This window comes from Artemia sp. Qi Xiang Cuo, chromosome 17 (genome assembly GCF_049724085.1).
Source record: "Artemia sp. Qi Xiang Cuo chromosome 17, ASM4972408v1, whole genome shotgun sequence".
Taxonomy (NCBI): domain Eukaryota; kingdom Metazoa; phylum Arthropoda; class Branchiopoda; order Anostraca; family Artemiidae; genus Artemia; species Artemia sp. Qi Xiang Cuo.
This window is the reverse complement of record NC_142810.1, coordinates 22,895,565-22,913,598: the sequence shown is the minus strand read 5'-3', so window position 1 is coordinate 22,913,598 and position 18,034 is coordinate 22,895,565. Positions and strand designations below refer to the sequence as shown.

General features: G+C 39.1%; 1 protein-coding gene across 2 annotated transcripts in view; it reads right to left on the bottom strand.

The window, feature by feature from the left end:
• Pp4-19C (protein phosphatase 19C) overlaps positions 1–18,034 on the bottom strand; it is a 65,790-nt gene that overhangs the window by 38,384 nt on the left and 9,372 nt on the right. Inside the window, exon 1 of one of the 2 annotated variants that reach the window (XM_089103688.1) lies at positions 17,811–17,830. The exons of the other annotated variant lie outside the window; for it this stretch is intronic. The gene's annotated coding sequence lies outside the window, so the exon portion shown is untranslated. Of the gene's footprint in view, positions 1–17,810; positions 17,831–18,034 lie in introns of those variants that run through there. 2 annotated transcript variants of the gene reach the window in all.

Sequence of the window (18,034 nt, the reverse complement as noted above, 5' to 3'; positions counted from 1 at the left end):
CCGCAGTCTTCAGGGCAAGAGTAGAATGCTAATATTGAATTCTATGGAAGCTATACACCTTTTCAAAGAGAGTCAGTACTCCCTCACACAGTTTCACGTGGACACTGCAAAAAGCATGCAAAACCTATAAAGTGATTAAACACGTTTTGAAACTATAGTCAAGGTTGTATAAGAGAATTAGACTGTTTTTATTTTTTTTTTTTTTTTTAAATCGAAAACTAGAGATTGTCAAATTGCGTTATCCACTGTTCCATTTCTTTGAGTTATGTGCTATCAAGAGCGGTTTCTGATTTTTTTGGACAATTGCCTTTAGCCAAGAATAGTTTGATATGAATGTGTCGGTAGATAGCATTTGCGAATTGGGTCCTACAATCAGAATTGTTTGATTGACATTTGCAAAAAAGGGAGAAGGGATTTGCGAATTGGACTATACGAACGATATTATTTGAATAATAGGGAAAAAATAGAGCTAGATAACATTCGCGAATTGGATCGTATGAAGGTGGGGAAAAAAAAGGGGTGGTCTTATGACTTGACCTAGCTTTACAAATTCCTAGCGAAAAACCCGAGTGGATGACTTGAAAATACAATTTTTAACGAGAAATGGCTGAAAAGTGTTTTGGGGGAGATGGGTTGATTGGCAGAAGGGTGTCTTAGGGTACTTATAGTGCTGTACTGTGGGCCGAATTCCTAGCGACAAACCCGAGTGGATGACTTGAAAATAAAATTTTTAACGAGCAATGCCTGAAAAGTGTTTTGGGGGAGATGGGTTGATTGGCAGAAGGGTGTCTTAGGGTACTTATAGTGCTGTACTGTGGGCCGAGTTACTAGCGGAAAACCCGTGTTGATGACCTGAAATAAAAATTTTTAACAAGAAATCTCTGAAAAAATATTTTTGGGGGAGATGGGTTGATTGGCAGAAGGGTGTCTTAGAGTACTTATAGTGCTGTACTGTGGGCCGAATTCCTAGCGAAAAACCCGAGTGGATGACTTGAAAATAAAATTTTTAACTAGAAATCTCTTAAAATATATTTTGGGGGTGTTGGGTTGATTGGCAGATGGGTGTCTTAGAGTACTTAAAGTGCTGTACTGTGGGCCTAAATCCTAGCGAAAAACCCGAGTGGATGACTTGAAAATAAAATTATTAACGAGAAATGGCTGAAAAGTGTTTTGGGGGAAAGGGGGTTGATTGGCAGAAGGGTGTCTTAGAGTACTTATAGTGCTGTACTATGGGCCGAGTTGCTAGCGAAAAACCCGTGTGGACGACTTGAAATAAATTTTTTTAACAGGAAATCTCTGAAAAAATATTTTTGGGGGGATTGGGTTGACGGTAGAAGGGTGTCTTAGAGTAGTTATAGTGTGATAGTGGACCGAGTTGCTAGCGGAAAACCCGAGTGGATGACTTGAAAATAAAATTTTTAACTAGAAATGGCTGAAAAGTCTTTTGGGGGTGATGAGTTGATTGGCAGAAGGGTGTCTTAGAGTGGTTATAGTGCTTTACTGTTGGCAGAGTTGCTAGCGGAAAACCCATGTGAACGACTTGAAAATAAAATTTTTAACAAGAAATCTCTGAAAAAATTTTTTTGGGGGGATGGGTTGATTGGCATAAGGGTGTCTTAGAGTACTTACCGTTTTGTAAAGTGGTCCAAGGTGTTAGCGAAAAACCCGTATGTATGACTTGAAAATAAAATTTTTAACGAGAAATGGGTAACAAGTGTTTCTGGGGAGATGGGTAGATTGGCAGAAGGATGTCTTACAGTACGTAGAGTGTTATACTGTAGGCCGAGTTCCTAGCGGAAAACCCGAGTGGATGACTTGAAAATAAAATTTTTAACGAGAAATCTCTGAAAAAATATTTTTGGGGGGATGGGTTGATTGGAAGAAGGGTGTCTTAGAGTACTTTTCGTGCTGTACGGTAGTCCAAATTCTTAGCGAAAAACCTGAGTGTATTACTTAAAAATAAAATTTTTAACGAGACAAGGCTAAAATGTGTTTCGGGGGAGATGGGCTTGGTGGCAGAAGTGTGTCTTGGAGTAAGTTTAGTGCTCTACTGTGGGCCAAGTTGCTAGCAAAAAACACGTGTGGATGACTTGAAATAAATATTTTTAACAGGAAATCTTTGAAAAAATATTTTTGGGGGGATTGGGTTGACGGTAGAAGGGTGTCTTAGAGTAGTTATAGTGTGATAGTGGACCGAGTTGCTAGCGGAAAACCCGTGTGGATGACTTGAAAATAAAAATCTTAACAAGACAGGGCTGAAAATTCTTTTTGAGGAGAGTAGTTTATTGGCAGAAGGGTGTCTCAGAGTGCTTGTGCTGAAAAGATGGCCAAGTTCCAAGCGGAAAACCCATGAGAATGACTTGAAATGACAATTTTAAACGCGAAATGTCTGAAAAAATATTTTTGGGGGGATTGGGTCGATAGTAGAAGGGTCTCTTAGAGTAGTTATAGTGTGATAGTGGGGGCGAGTTGCTAGCGAAAAACCCGAGTGGATGACTTGAAAATAAAATTTTTTAACTAGAAATGGCTGAAAAGTGTTTTGGGGGAGATGGGTTGATTGGCAGGAGGATGTCTTGCATTACTTACCGTGCTCTAATGTGGGCCGAGTTGCTAGCAAAAAACCCGAGTGGATGACTTGAAAATAAAATTTTTAACGAGAAATCTCTGAAAAAATATTTTTGGGGGAGATGGGTTGATTGGCAGAAGGGTGTCTTAGAGTACTTATAGTGCTGTACTGTGGGCCGAATTGCTAGCGAAAAACCCGAGTGGATGACTTGAAAATAAAATTTTTAACGAGAAATCGCTTAAAAAATTTTTTTGGGGTGATGGGTTGATTGGCAGAAGGGTGTCTTAGAGTACTTATAGTGCTGTACTGTGGGCCGAATTCCTAGGTAAAAACCCGAGAGAATGAATTGAAAATACAATTTTTAACAAGAAAGGTCTTAAAAGCGGTTTGGTGTAAGTGGAGGTGATTGGCAAAAGGATTTTTGTGAGCCAAGCTGCTACGGAAAAAGCCGAGTGGGAGGCTTGAAAATAAAATTTTTAAAAATGAATATCTAAAAGTGTTTTGGGGGAGATGGGTTGATTGGCAGAAGGGTGTCTTAGAGTAGTTATAGTGCTGTACTGTGGGCCGAGTTGCAAGCGAAAAACCCGAGTGGATGACTTGAAATAAAAATTTTAACAAGAACTCTCTATAAAAATATTTTTAGGGGGATGGGTTGATTGGCAGAAGGGTGTCTTGGAGTACTTATATTGCTGTAGTGTGGGCCGAGTTGCTAGGAAAAAACCTGAGTGTATGACTTGAAATTACAATTTTTACCGAGAAATGGCTGAAACTCGTTTTGGGGAAGTGGAGTTGACAGGCAAAAAGATGTTTGTGGACCAAGTTGCTAGGAAAAAACCCGAGAGAATGACTTGAAAATAAATTTTTTTTTAACAAGAAATCTGAAAAAATATTTTTTGGGGGATTGGGTTGACGGTAGAAGGGTGTCTTAGAGTAGTTATAGTGTGATAGTGGACCGAGTTGCTAGCGGAAAACCTGTCTGGATTACTTGAAAATACCAATTTTAACTAGCAATCTATGAATAGTGTTTTGGGAGTGATTGTCTGTTTTGCAGAAGGGTGTATTGTAGTACTTTTCGTGATGTAATTTAAGCCAAAGTCCTAGCTGGAAACACGTGTGGGTGACTTGAAAATAAATTTTTTTAACGAGAAATGGCTGAAAAGTGTTTTGGGGGAGATGGGTTGATTGGCAGAAGGGTGTCTTAGAGTACTTTTAGTGCTGTACTGTGGGCCGAATTCCTAGCGAAAAACCCGAGTGGATGACTTAAAAATAAAATTTTTTAGCGAGAAATGGCTGAAAAGTGTTTTGGGGGAGATGGGTTGATTGGCAGAAGGGTGTCTTAGAGTACTTATAGTGCTGTACTGTGGGCCGAGTTGCTAGCGGAAAACCCGAGTGGATGACTTGAAAATAAATTTTTTTAGAGAGAAATGGCTGAAAATTTTTTTTGGGGTGTGGGGGTGATTGGCAGCAGGGTGTCTTAGAGTACTTATAGTGCTGAAATGTGGGCTAAGTTCCAAGCGAAAAACCCATGTGATCGACTTGAAATAAAATTTTTTAACCAGAAATATCTGAAAAAATATTTTTTGGGGGATTGGGTTGATAGTAGAAGGGTCTCTTAGAGTAGTTATAGTGTGATAGTGGGGGCGAGTTGCTAGCGAAAAACCCGAGTGGATGACTTGAAAATAAAAATTTTTAACGAGAAATGGCTGAAAAGTGTTTTGGGGGAGATGGGTTGATTGGCAGAAGGGTGTCTTAGAGTACTTATAGTGCTGTACTGTGGGCCGAGTTGCTAGCGGAAAACCCGTGTGGATGAATGGAAATAAAAAATTTTAACAAGAAATCTCTGAAAAAATATTTTTTGGGGTATTGGGTTGATGGTAGAAGGGTCTCTTAGAGTAGTTATATTGTGATAGTGGGGGGCCGAGTTGCTAGCGAAAAATCTAAGCTAATAAGGGTTTTTGACCGTAAAATCTAGTATTTTGTAAGAAAATTATGGAAAATACAATTCGTTGGTTCATAGGTGAAACTTAAGTCCAGTTATGGATCGAAAAATAAACTATTTCTGTAAAATCTGAGCTAATAAGGGCTTTTTGCAGTAAACTCTAGTTTCTTGTAAGAAAATTATGGAAAATACAATTCTCTAGTTCAAATGTGAAACTTAAGTCCAGTTTTGGATACTCATAATGATGAGGACTGATGCTTCTAATTCAATATTTTTTTTCATAAAAACAAACTATTTTTATTTTAAATTTCGAAATTATTCAACTTTATTTATTTTTTTTGTACGTACCTTAAAATGACAAAATATGCTTACGGCTCTAACAATTGTACTCTGTGATTGGCCAGAGACACGATATGGCTTTCCCACTGGTATTCTATGTCCGGTTATCGACACTACCTAGTCTATTGCATATATTAAATCAGTATTTTTTACGCAGTGCAACGATAAACACATAAGTCATATCTTTAAAAAAAAGTGAAGATGGAGCATTTTAATAAAGTGTGTTCACATAACAAGGTTATTGTAGCATTGAATGCCGACAAGGAGAAGTATTTAAACTATGAAAAAAGTACAAGTGGTAGCACTATTGGAAATGTATGCATGCATTGTCATGCCAGTAAGGAATTTTTTTGAAAACCGAAAAAATTCAACTCTTATGTTGGTGGTTATGCGAGATTGAGATCTCCAGAGATGATTGTACTCAAAGAGAATGCCAACATAAAAATAATTGTTGATGATAGAGGACAACTCCTTGCTACTGTTGCAGGTAACACAGTACATACTGATACATCCAATCGTCAGCTTTCGGGTATTAGCATTCAACGGAAGGTCAATAAAAGAAAGGCCTACTCTTCTACTAATATCGTTAACCATATCTTGTCTACGTGCCGAAACTGTTACCTGTGTAAAAATAATGTGATAATAGACAGTGAAATTCCCAGAAAAATAAAAAAGGCATTGTCAGAAAATATCACTATGGAATATGGAGATGAATCAATGAAAAACAAAGCACCAGCAAACGTTACTGCCATTGGTCAAACAGTCATTGAACCAAATAATACCAAAGACGAAAAGCATATTGAGCCTTTTGATGAGACACCAGTAAAAATTGTGTATGACTCAAAATGGAATAATGATTATTCAACTGATGACAAACTAAGAGAAGACAATAGATACAATATCAAGAGAGCACATGGTGAACTATTTTATGGAACAGATTCAAAATGTCCAAAGTTAATCATTGATACTAATAATGACTCATTGTATATTTTTGTATTAATATTCTACATAGCATTATTTCATTAAAATATTACATTGTTATGTGTTCATTATTTTTAGAGTAAGCTAGCATATCAAACGTTTAGAATGTCTATTAAAACATCGGAGACGTAAGAAAAGGAATTTGCATGCATCTATTGTCAGACACATAGGATAACACTGACAAAATCTAGGCATCAGAATGAATAAATTCCTTATCAACATCCGTTGTTGGATATGTTATTATTTCATTATGAAACAATTGTAAGTAACTAAGTAACAAACTCTTTCTTGAACTCACCTGTTGAATACACAATACCGAAATTTTATTCAGGAAATTATGAAAAAAATGAACAAATTCCTTATTAACGTTCATTTTCGATTGAAGTCGCTTCCTAGACAGACAATACAGAAATTTCACAAAATCTAAGTATAAGAGTGATTAAATTCTATATCAACATCCATTTCTCGGATACATAGGAAAAAGTTAACAAAATCTAAGTGTTAGAGTAAATAAATTTTATTTATCGACATCTTTTGTCAGATACATCGGATAAAATTGACAGAATCTAAGTGTCAGAGTGAATAATTTTTTTTTTATCAACATCCATTGTCAGATACATCAAATAAAATTGACAAAATCTAAATTTCAGAATGAATAAATGCTTTAACAACATCCTTTATCGGATATATCGGATAAAATTGACATAATATACGTATCAGAGTAACGGAAAACATCTTCTTATTTAATACATGCAATAAACTAGTTAGTGTCGATAACCGGACATTTCTTTTTTTTCTCTTTTCATCACAAACAATTTTCAATGTGTGCAAGGCAGAGCAATTTCATCATAAATTCCACTATTTAATGCCTCCTCCCCCCGGCCCACCGTTCGTGGGGGCGGAGAGGGGCATTATAGAGTGGAATTTAAGATGAAATTGCTCTGCCTTGCACAAATTGAAAATTGTTTGTGTTAAAAAGAGAAAAAAAAAGAATTGTCCGGTTATCGACACTAACTAGTTTATTGCATGTATTAAATCAGAAGATGTTTTCCGTCACTCTGATACTTAGATTTTGTCAATTTTATCCGACATATCCGATAAAGGATGTTGTTAAAGCATTAATTCATTCTGAAATTTAGATTTTGTCAATTTTATCCGATGTATCTGACAAAAGATGTTGATAAAAATTTATTCACTCCAAAACTTAAATTTTGTCAACTTTATCCTATGTATCCGAGAAATTGATGTTGATATAGAATTTAATCACTGTTATACTTAGATTTTGTGAAATTGCTGTATTGTCTGTCCAGGAAGCGAATTCAATCGATAATGAATGTTAATAAAGAATTTGTTCAATTTTTTTTTCATAATTCCCTGAAATAAATTTCTGTATTGTGTATCCAAGAGGTGAATTCAAGAAAGAGTTTGTTACTTACTTACTTACAATTTTCCCATAATGACATAATGGCATATCCAACAATGGATGTTGATAAAGAATTTATTCATTCTGATACCTAGATTTTGTCAATGTTATCCCATGTGTCTGACAATAGATTTATGCAAATTCAATTTCTTAGATCTCCGATGTTTTAATAGACATTCTAAACGATTGATATGCTAGCTTACTCTAAAAATAATGAACACATAATAATGTAATATTTTTAATAAAATAATGCTACGTAGAATATTAATACAAAATTATACTATGATACATTATTAGTATCAAGGATTAACGTTCGACATTTTGAATCTGTTCTATATAAGAATTCACCATGTTCTATTTTGATATTGTAGCTATTGTCTTCTCTTAGTTCGTAATCAGTAGAATAATCATTATTCGATTTTGAGTCATACACAATTTTTACTGTGTCTCATCAACAGGCTCAATATGCTTTTCGTCTTTGGTATTATTTGGTTCATTGACTGTTTGATCAATGGCAGTAATGTTTGCTTTTGCTTTGTTTTTCATCGATTCATCTTTATATTCCATAGTGATATTTTCTGACAATGCCATTTTTATTTTTCTGGCAATTTCACTGTCTATTATCACATTATTTTTACACAGGTAACAGTTTCGGCACGTAGACAAGATATGGTTTACGATATTAGTAGAAGAGTAGGCCATTCTTTTATTGACCTTCCGTTGAATGCTAATACCCGAAGGCTGACGATTTGATGTATCAGTAGGTAGTGTTTTACCTCCAACAGTAGCAAGGAGTTGTCCTTTATCATCAACGATTATTTTCATATTGGCATTCTCTTTGAGTGCAATCATCTCTGAAGATCTCAATCTCGCATATCCACCAACATAAGAGTTGAATTTTTTCGGTATTCCAAAGAAATTTAATTCCTTACTGTCATGACAATGCATGCATACATTTCCAATACTACTACCACTTGTACTTGTTTCATAGTTTAGAAACTTTTCCTTGTCTGCATTTACTGCTACAATAACCTTGCTATGGGAACAAACTTTATTAAAATACTTCATCTTCACTTTTTTTTTAATGATATGACTTATGTGTTTATCGTTCCACTGCGTAAAAAATACTGATTTAATGCATGCAATAGACTAGGTAGTGTCGATAACCAGACATAGAATCCCATTGGGAAAGCCACATCGTGTCTCTGACCAATCACAGAGTAAAATTGTTAGAGCCGTAAGCATATTTTTTAATTTTAATATACGTACAAAAAAAAAAAATAAAGTTGAATAATTTCGAACTTAAAAAAAAAATTAGTTTGTTTTTATGAAAAAAATATTGAATTAGAACCATCAGTCCTCATCATTATGAGCATCCAAAACTGGACTTAAGTTTCATATTTGAACCAGAGAATTGTATTTTCCATAATTTTCTTACAAAAAACTAGAGTTTACGGTCAAAAAACCCTTATTAGCTCAGATTTTACAGAAATAGTTTATTTTTCGATCCGTAACTGGACTAAAGTTTCACCTATGAACCAAAGAATTGTATTTTCCATAATTTTCTTACAAAAAACTAGAGCTTACGGTCAAAAACCCTTATTAGCTTCGATTTTTCGCTAGCAACTCGCCCCCCACTATCAAACTATAACTACTCTAAGAGACCCTTCTACCATCAACCCAATCCCCCCCCCCCCCAATATTTTTTCAGAGATTTCTTGTTAAAAAATTTTATTTCAAGTCATCCACAAGGGTTTTCCGCTAGCAACTCGGCCCACAGTACAGCACTATAATTACATTAAGACACCCTTTTGCCAATCAACCCATCTCCCCCAAAACACTTTTCAGCCATTTCTCGTTAAAAATTTTTATTTTCAAGTCATCCAATCGGGTTTTTCACTAGGAATTCGGCCCACAGTACAGCACTATAAGTACTCAAAACACCCTTCTGCCATCAACCCATCCCCCCAAAAATATTTTTTCAGAGATTGATTGTAAAAAATTTTTATTTCAAGTCATCCACTCGGGTTTTTCGCTAGCAACTCGGCCCACAGTACAGCACTATAAGTACTCTAAGACACCCTTCTGCCATCAACCCATCTCCCCTAAAAATATTTTTTCAGAGATTTCTTGTTAAAAAATTTTATTTCAAGTCATCCACTCGGGTTTTTCGCTAGGAATTTGTAAAGCTAGGTCAAGTCATAAGACCACCCCTTTTTTTCCCCACCTTCATACGATCCAATTCGCGAATTTTATCTAGCTCTATTTTTTTCCTATTATTCAATTAATATCGTTCGTATAGTCCAATTCGCAAATCCCTTCTCCCTTTTTTGCAAATGTCAATCAAACAATTCTGATTGTAGGATCCAATTCGCAAATGCTATCTACCGACACATTCATATCAAACTATTCTTGGCTAAAGGCAATTGTCCAAAAAAATCAGAAACCGCTCTTGATAGCATATAATTCAAAGAAATGGAACAGTGGATAACGCAACTTGACAATCTCTAGTTTCGATAAAAAAAAAAAAAAAAAAAAAAAAAAAAAAAACAGTCTAATTCTCTTATACAACCTTGACTATAGTTTCAAAACGTGTTTTATCACTTTATAGGTTTTGTGTGCTTTTTTGCAATGTTCACGTGAAACTGTGTGAGGGAGTACTGACTCTCTTTGAAAAGGTGTATAGCTTCCATAGAATTCAATATTAGCATTCTACTGGCAAGGGTTATAAGTTATGTAATGGGGGCATATAAGTTTTTATTGAAATCTTTGTCGTAGAAACTTGAAAAAGGGCTCATTCGATTGGAAATTCAAAGGGCTAGTGCCCTTTTTAATAGTCTCGAAAGTGTTTTGAGGGCAAATAACCCCCCTCTCACGCCCACCTTTTCCCCAAAAACATCCAATCAAAATTTTTAGATAGCCATTTCATTCCACGTAGTTGAAAGTTTTGGAAATTAAGTATTTAAGGATGATAACCCCTCCACCCCCACAGCTCTCAGGGCAAGGGTTGTAAGTTATGCCCTTGGGGCATATAAGGTTTTTATAGAAGGCGGTGCTGTATAAACCTCAAAAAGGGCTCATTCAATTGGAAATTGAAATGGCTAGTGTCCTTTTTAATAGTCGAAAGTGATTGGAAGGCAACTACCACCCCTTCCACGCGCACCATTTCCCCAAAAACATCCAATCAAAATTTTGAGATAGCCATTTTATTCCACACAGTTTAAAATTCATGAAATTATACCTTTGAATAGAACACTCCCCCCCCCCACCGTCTCCGGGGCCCGGGTTCTAAGTTATGCCCTGGGGGCATATAAGTTTTTATTGAAATTTTTGTCTTAGAAACTTGAAAAAGGGCTTATTCGATTGAAAATTCAAAGGGCTAGTGCCCTTTTTAATAGTCTCGAAAGTGATTTGAGGGCAAGTAACACCCCCCCCCCTCACGCCCACCTTTTTCCCAAACAAATCGAATCAAAATTTTTAGATAGCCATTTTATTCAACGTTGTTGAAAGTTTTGGAAATTAGATCTTTAAGGATAACAACCCTTCCATCCCCACAGCCCTTAGGACAAGAGTCGTAAGCAATGCCCTGGGGGCATATAAGGTTTTTATAGAAAGCAATGTTGTAGAAACTTCAAAAAGGGCTCATTCAATTGGAAATTGAAAGGGGTAGTGCCCATTTTAATAGTTGAAAGTGATTGAAGGGCAACGTTTTTTGGAAATTAGGTCTTTAAGGATAACAACCCTTCCATCCCCACCGCCCTCAGGGCAAGGGTCGTAAGTATGCCCTGGGGCATATAAGATTTTATAGAAAGCGATGTTGTAGAAACTTCAAAAAAGGCTCATTCAATTGGAAATTGAAAAGGCTTGTGCCCTTTTAACAGTCGAAAGCAATTAAAGGGCAACTAATCCCCTCTCTCACGCCCACCATTTCCCCAAACACATCCAATAAAAATTTTGAGATATTCATTTTGTTCAACGTAGTCGAAAGTTCTGGAAAGTAGGTATTTTAGGATGATAACCCCCTCAGAGCCCTCAGTGCAAGGGTTGTAAGTTATGCCCTGGGGGCATATAAGGTTTATATAGAAAGTTGCTGTAGAAATTTCAAAAAGGGATCATTTGATTGGAAATTGAAATTGCCCTTTTTAATAGTAGAAAGTGAGCGGAGAGTAATTAACCCCCTCTCTCGTCCACCATTTCCCCAAACTCATTTAATCAAAGTTTAGAGATAACCATTTTGTTCAACACAATTGAAAGTTCTGGAAATTATGTATTTAAGGATGACAAACCTTATATGCCCTGGGGGCATATAAGGTTTTTATAGATAGAGTTGTCGCAAAAGCTTCAAAAGGGGATCATTCAATTGGAAATTGAGAGGGCTAGTACCCTTTTTAATAGTTGAAAGTGATTGCAGGGTAACTAACCCCCCTCGCCCACCATTCCCCTAAACACATCCAATCAAAATTTTCCGATAGCAATTTTGCTCAACGTTGCAAAAATTTCTGAAATTAGGTCTTTGAGGATGACAACCCCCCCCCAGTCCTCAGGGCAAGGGCTGTAAGTTATGCCCTGGGGGCATCTAAGGTTTGTATTGAAAGCGTTGTCGTAGAAACTGTATCGGACAGAATAATGAAGGCCTGCTTTGGGCACAAGCATGGCAAGATGACAATTTTCGTGTGCTATGCCCCGACCAACGATTCCGACGACGTAACCAAAAAAGAGTTCTACTCTGCTCTGTCCGGATGTCTTTCAACAGTGTCCCCCCACGATGTCACTGTTCTTCTTGGTAACTTCAATGCTACAGTGCGAGATGATATGGGTGTTTGGCGTGGCACAATTGGACCTGTATCTCCCAACCCACTGAACGATAACGGCCTTCGCCTACTCGAACTGTGCCGATCCCATGAACTTGTGATCGCAAACACCTACTTTCACGTAAGACTATCCACCAGTACACGTGGTATAGTAACGACGGTCGCACAAAGAAGATGATTGACTACGTCATTATTTCTAAACGCTGGAGATCATCGCTGAAGAACTGCAGAACTTACAGATCAGCAGAGCTCGGAAATACAGATCACAGGCTTGTGTGTGCTGATGTCCAGCTTCGCCTCCATGCACAGCGATCGGAAAGAAAACCAGTAGCAGCGGATATTGGGAAACTAATGGAGCCAGTGTTGAGATATCAAATCGCTTTGAGCTCCTTGGCACACTCAACAGCAGCGAAGACGCTTAGAAGTATTTTAAATCGCAGACCAGCGAAGCAGCACAGCTGGTGCTTGGCAAGCGCAGTTTCCTGAAGAAATCGTTGCTGACGAAACACTGCAGGTCATAGAGCAAAGGCGGAGGGCAAGACTTCTTGGGGACATGGCCACCTATCGAAGGCTCAATGGAGTGCGGAACAGACTTATTCACCAAGACCGAACTCAGTTTGTTGCAAGGAAAGCCGATGAAATCGAACTAGCAGCAAAAAAGAAAGACATGGGTAGCCTGTTCAAGCACCTCCGTGATCTCACAGAAAATAAAACACCAGTCTTGGGACCCGTCCTATTCAGGGATGAGACACTTCTCTCTGATGAGGGTTCTTGTCTCGAGTGGTGGAAGGACCACTTCTGCTCACTCCTGAACAACACTAGCCCGTCTACGCCTCCTACTGATAGTCCCAGCCAACCTGGCAGTGCAAGACCCAAACCAGATGCTGCTCCAGATGAGCCTTTCAGCCCCTCAGAAATAGGAAATGCAGTAAAAAGGCTCAAGAACAATAAAGCTGCCAGTATCTGTGGCCTGAGTTCGGAGCTGCTGAAATATGCAGGTCCTGTTATGCTCCCGTTTCTCCACACCCTGTTCTCTACAATCTGGCAAACCGAGATAATTCCCGAAAATTGGCGGAAGGGTGTCATTATCCCTTTATGGAAGAGGAAAGGCTCTAGAAGCGACTGCTTGAACTACCGTGGAATAACCCTACTGTCTGTCCCGGGAGAACTTTTCTCAATGGCCCTGCTAGATCGATGTCAAAATATCATTCGTAAAATCCGGCGACTGGAGCAAGCTGGTTTCATGTCGGACCGTCCAACCATCGAGCAGATTTTTACGATCCGACAAATCATAGAAAAAGCCATGGAGTTCCGACAAAAAGCTTTTTTTTACCTTCGTCGACTTCCGTGCTGCGTTCGACTCAGTGGACCAAAAAGCTCTTTGGCGGATTCTAGAATCGACTGGCCTCCCTGAGAAATACTGCAGACTGTTCAAAGCTCTATACCATGGTACAGAGAGCTGTGTTCATGTCAGCGGCCGGTGCAGCCCGCTCTTCCAAATCACGACAGGAGTGCGCCAAGGATGTGTAGTGGCCCCAGAGCTCTTCAATGTCATCATAGACTACGTTATGACAAGGACTATTTCACGTCTCAGCTTTGGACTCAAGTTTGGAGATCGTGTCATTACAGATGCTGATTTTGCCGATGACTTGGCCATTCTGGCGGACTCCATGGAGCAGTTGCTGGAAGCGCTTCGAATCCTACGAGAAGAGGCTGCAAAAGTAGGACTGCAGATAAACTGAACTAAAACGAAAATTGAGGCCATAGACCCATCCTCCCCTGCTGCCAATCCTTCAGTTAGCCTGGATAGCTTCCCTCCATGCACAGCGATCGGAAAGAAAACCAGTAGCAGCGGATATTGGGAAACTAAAGGAGCTAGATACTCGCCAGAAGTATAGTGTTGAGATATCAAATTGCTTTGAGCTCCTTGGCACACTCAACAACAGCGAAGACGCTTAGAAGTATTTTAAATCGCAGACCAGCGATGCAGCACAGCTGGTGCTTGGCAAGCGAAGTTTCCTGAAGAAATCGTTGCTAACTGACAAAAAACTGCAGGTCATAGAGCAAAGGCGGAGGGCAAGACTTCTTGTCTCACAGAAAATAAAACACCAGTCTTGGGACCCATCCTATCCAGGGATGAGACACCTCTCTGATGAGGGTTCTTGTCTCGAGTGGTGGAAGGACCACTTCTGCTCACTCCTGAACAACACTAGCCCGTCTATGCCTCCTACTGATAGTCCCAGCCAACCTGGCAGTGCAAGACCCAAACCAGATGCTAATCCAGATGAGCCTTTCAGCCCCTCAGAAATTGGAAATGCAGTAAAAAGGCTCAAGAACAATAAAGCTGCCGGTATCTGTGGCCTGAGTTCGGAGCTGCTGAAATATGCAGGTCCTGTTATGCTCCTGTTTCTCCACATCCTGTTCTCCACAATCTGGCAAACCGAGATAATTTCCGAAGATTGGCGGAAGGGTGTCATTATCCCTTTATGGAAGAGGAAAGGCTCTAGAAGTGACTGCTTGAACTACCGCGGAATAACCCTACTGGCTGTCCCGGGAAAACTTTTCCCAATGGCCCTGCTAGATCGATGTCAAAATATCATTCGTAAAATCCGGCGACTGGAGCAAGCTGGTTTCATGTCGGACTGTTCAACCATCGAGCAGATTTTTACGATCCGACAAATCATAGAAAAAGCCATGGAGTTCCGACAAAAAGCTTTTTTTTACCTTCGTCGACTTCCGTACTTCGTTCGACTCAGTGGACCGAGAAACTCTTTGGCAGATTCTAGAATCAACAGGCCTCCCTGAGAAATACTGCACACTCTTCAAAGCTCTACACCATGGGACAGAGAGCTGTGTTCAAGTGACCAGCCGGCGCAGCCTGTTCTTCCAAATTACAACAGGAGTGCACCAAGGATGTGCAGCGGCCCCAGACCTCTTCAATGTCATCATAGACTACGTTATGACAAGGACTATTTCACGTCTCAGCTTTGGACTCAAGTTTGGAGATCTTGTCATTACAGATGCTGATTTTGCCGATGACTTGGCCATTCTGGCGGACTCCATGGAGCAGTTGCTGGAAGCACTTCGAATCCTACGAGAAGAGGCTGCGAAAGAAGGACTGCAGATAAACTGGACTAAAACGAAAATTGAGGCCATAGACCCATCCTCCCCTGCTGCCAATCCTTCAGTTAGCCTGGATAGCACCACTAGCATCGAAGTTGTCCAAAGGTTCACCTACCTGGGCTCCATAATTTCTTCAGATGGCTCGCTTCTTTCTAAACTACAAGCGAGAATATCCAAAGCGTCTTCTGCCATGGGCAGACTGAACTGTCACCTTTGGCGAAAACCAAACATCAGTCGCACAACAAAGATGCGGATTTTCAACGCCCTCATCGGCTCTGTGATGCTCTATGGAGCTGAGACGTGGCAAGCTTCAGCCGCAACCCTCAAGGCAGTTGATGTCTTTCAGTCGAAGAGCCTGACGAGGATCGAAGGTCTACGATGGTTCGACTTCGTCAGCAATGAGAAGCTGCTGCAGCTCACCAAACAGTCTCGGTTTTCGACCCAAGCAGCCGAGCAAACACTAGAACGGTTCGGACACCTACTTCGAATCCCTCCACACATACCTGCAAAAACGATCCATGACTTCGACCCTGTCAAAGCCGGTTGGAAGCAACCTCACGGCCGACCGAAAAAAAACGATGGTCTGACAGCCTGTCCGAGTTCCTGACGATGGCAAATATCAGGTTGAGCGATGTGCATACGCTTGCCATGGACCGAAGTGGATGGAGGAGGCAGACGTCACTCTCTACGCCGAGCAGCGCCCGGCAGGAGACATAAGTCAAGTAAAGTTAAGTAGTTGAAAGTGATTGGATAGCAACTAACGTCCTTCTCACATCCACCATTTTCCCAAACATATCCAATCAAAATTTTGAGATATCCATTTTGTTCAGCCTAGTTGAAAGTTCTGGAAATTAGGTCTCTTAGGATGATAACCCCCTCAGAGCCCTCAGTGCAAGGGTTGTAAGTTATGCCCTGGTGGCAAAAAGGTTTATATAGAAAGTTGTTGTAAAAATTTCAAAAAGGGCTCATTTGATTGGAAATTTAAATTGCCGTTTAATTCTCCGGTGGGATAGCTTTTTTTAAGCACAATCCGAATTTGGTTTTGAAGGTGACTTTTTTCTCAGATTTTTTTTTTTGGCTGTTCATATGGGCACTACAGTTTTCATAAATTCTTATCTGCCTTAGGATGATTGTTCTGCCAGATCAATGACTATATATGCTAAAGCTTGCAACACGTTGAAGGTTTTAGCGGAGAAAATTCTTTCTATTTCTCTAGATTATATGATCGTTGGTGACCTCAATACGGATATAAATCATTCGTCAGTGAGAAGTGATTCGTTGTTAGATTGCCTTCCATCTTATCATATTATATGCAAAGCTCATCCGTTTTCTTACATTCACCATTCAGGCAGTAAGAGCAATATTGATCACATTATTTGCTCACCTAGCATTACTATATCAATAGTGTTTGTACAGGCTGAAGAACAAGACTTAGACCATCTCTTTATTTCCCTTAATCTTACGCTTAATATAAACCTTGCAAGTATTTGTAAAGTACCCCAGTCTTCAAAATGGTTTGAAAAAAGTATTTGGAAGAAAGATGATGTCCCTCTCTATATGTTTACACTAACAAACCTGATGTCTGCTATACGAGTTCCCTATTATCTGCTCCAATACTCTATGCCAGTGAATTGCAAAAAGGACCTGGATTGCTATTATAATCAAATAATTAAATGTCTAAAAGATGCCAAGGCAGTTGCAGTGCCGCTGCAACTTGATAGATGTGGCATGCAAAAACCTATTTGGTCTTTAAATCCTAATTTAAAAAACTTTGAAAAATAAAGCAAAGCTTTGGTTAAAAGTATGGAATGAATGTGATAGACCGCCTTGTGGAATTGTATCTGGCCTTAAGCGTAAGACACACAGTGAATATAAAAAATATCTTAAGTTATCATGGTATGGATTTTCCAGTGTCAAAGAGAGAATGGCGAAAAGTTATCAATTCTGAGTCAGTTAGAAGTGATATTAAGATAAGATAAGATTTATTGCTGAAAAATGGCTATCACAAGCCCAAAAGGGCCGAATTCGCACTTTAGCGTCAAATACAACGAAAAAAGAACAAAAAAAACAAACAATAAAGCAGCAACAGAAAATTATAAAAGGGTCAATGTCATATACGTAAAAACTTTAAAAATAAAAGCAAAGTACAAAGTAAACTCATAAAATCAGAAGGCAAATTTCAAGTCAGCAAAAATGCCCCCCCAAAAAACCTCATGAAATTAACAAGGGGATAAAGTAGAATTAAAACAAAAGTTAGTTGGTGACTAACAAACATAAATATAAAACAACCAAATTTGCAAAATGGGCATTAAAATTAATAACTATGAGGTAAAGAGTGAGTGAGGGGGGGGGCAGCGGAGATTCAGTGGTTGAAAATGTCAACTATGTAAGGGATAAAAGTTCTTCTATATCTTTCAGTGCAAACTCTTATTGGGGCGAGAAGGGGGGTTTTTGTTGGCACAGAACGCGGGAGGCGGGGTCGACGGAGTGAATATTGACCGGGGAAAAGGGGAGTTGTTCGAGGGTTATGAAGGGCATTGTTAGCAAAACGCAAGGTAATGTTTGCTCTCCTTTCCTTAAGGGTGACAAGGTTAGCTCTCCTAAGAAGGGAAATATAAGGTACTTTACCCTCATTGAAGATAATTCTTAGGCACCTTTTTTGTACTGCTTATATTCTGTCCGACAATTCAATGGAGATGCCAGGATGCCAAACAGGACAGGCGTACTCAAGGGCTGGGCGTACAAATGACAGGAAAATCCTTAAGCAGTGTGATTTAGGGCATTTAAATTTTTTAAGGAGTTTAAGGAGGTAAAATGCAGTACTTGCACGTTTGCGGTGATATGCCAAGTAG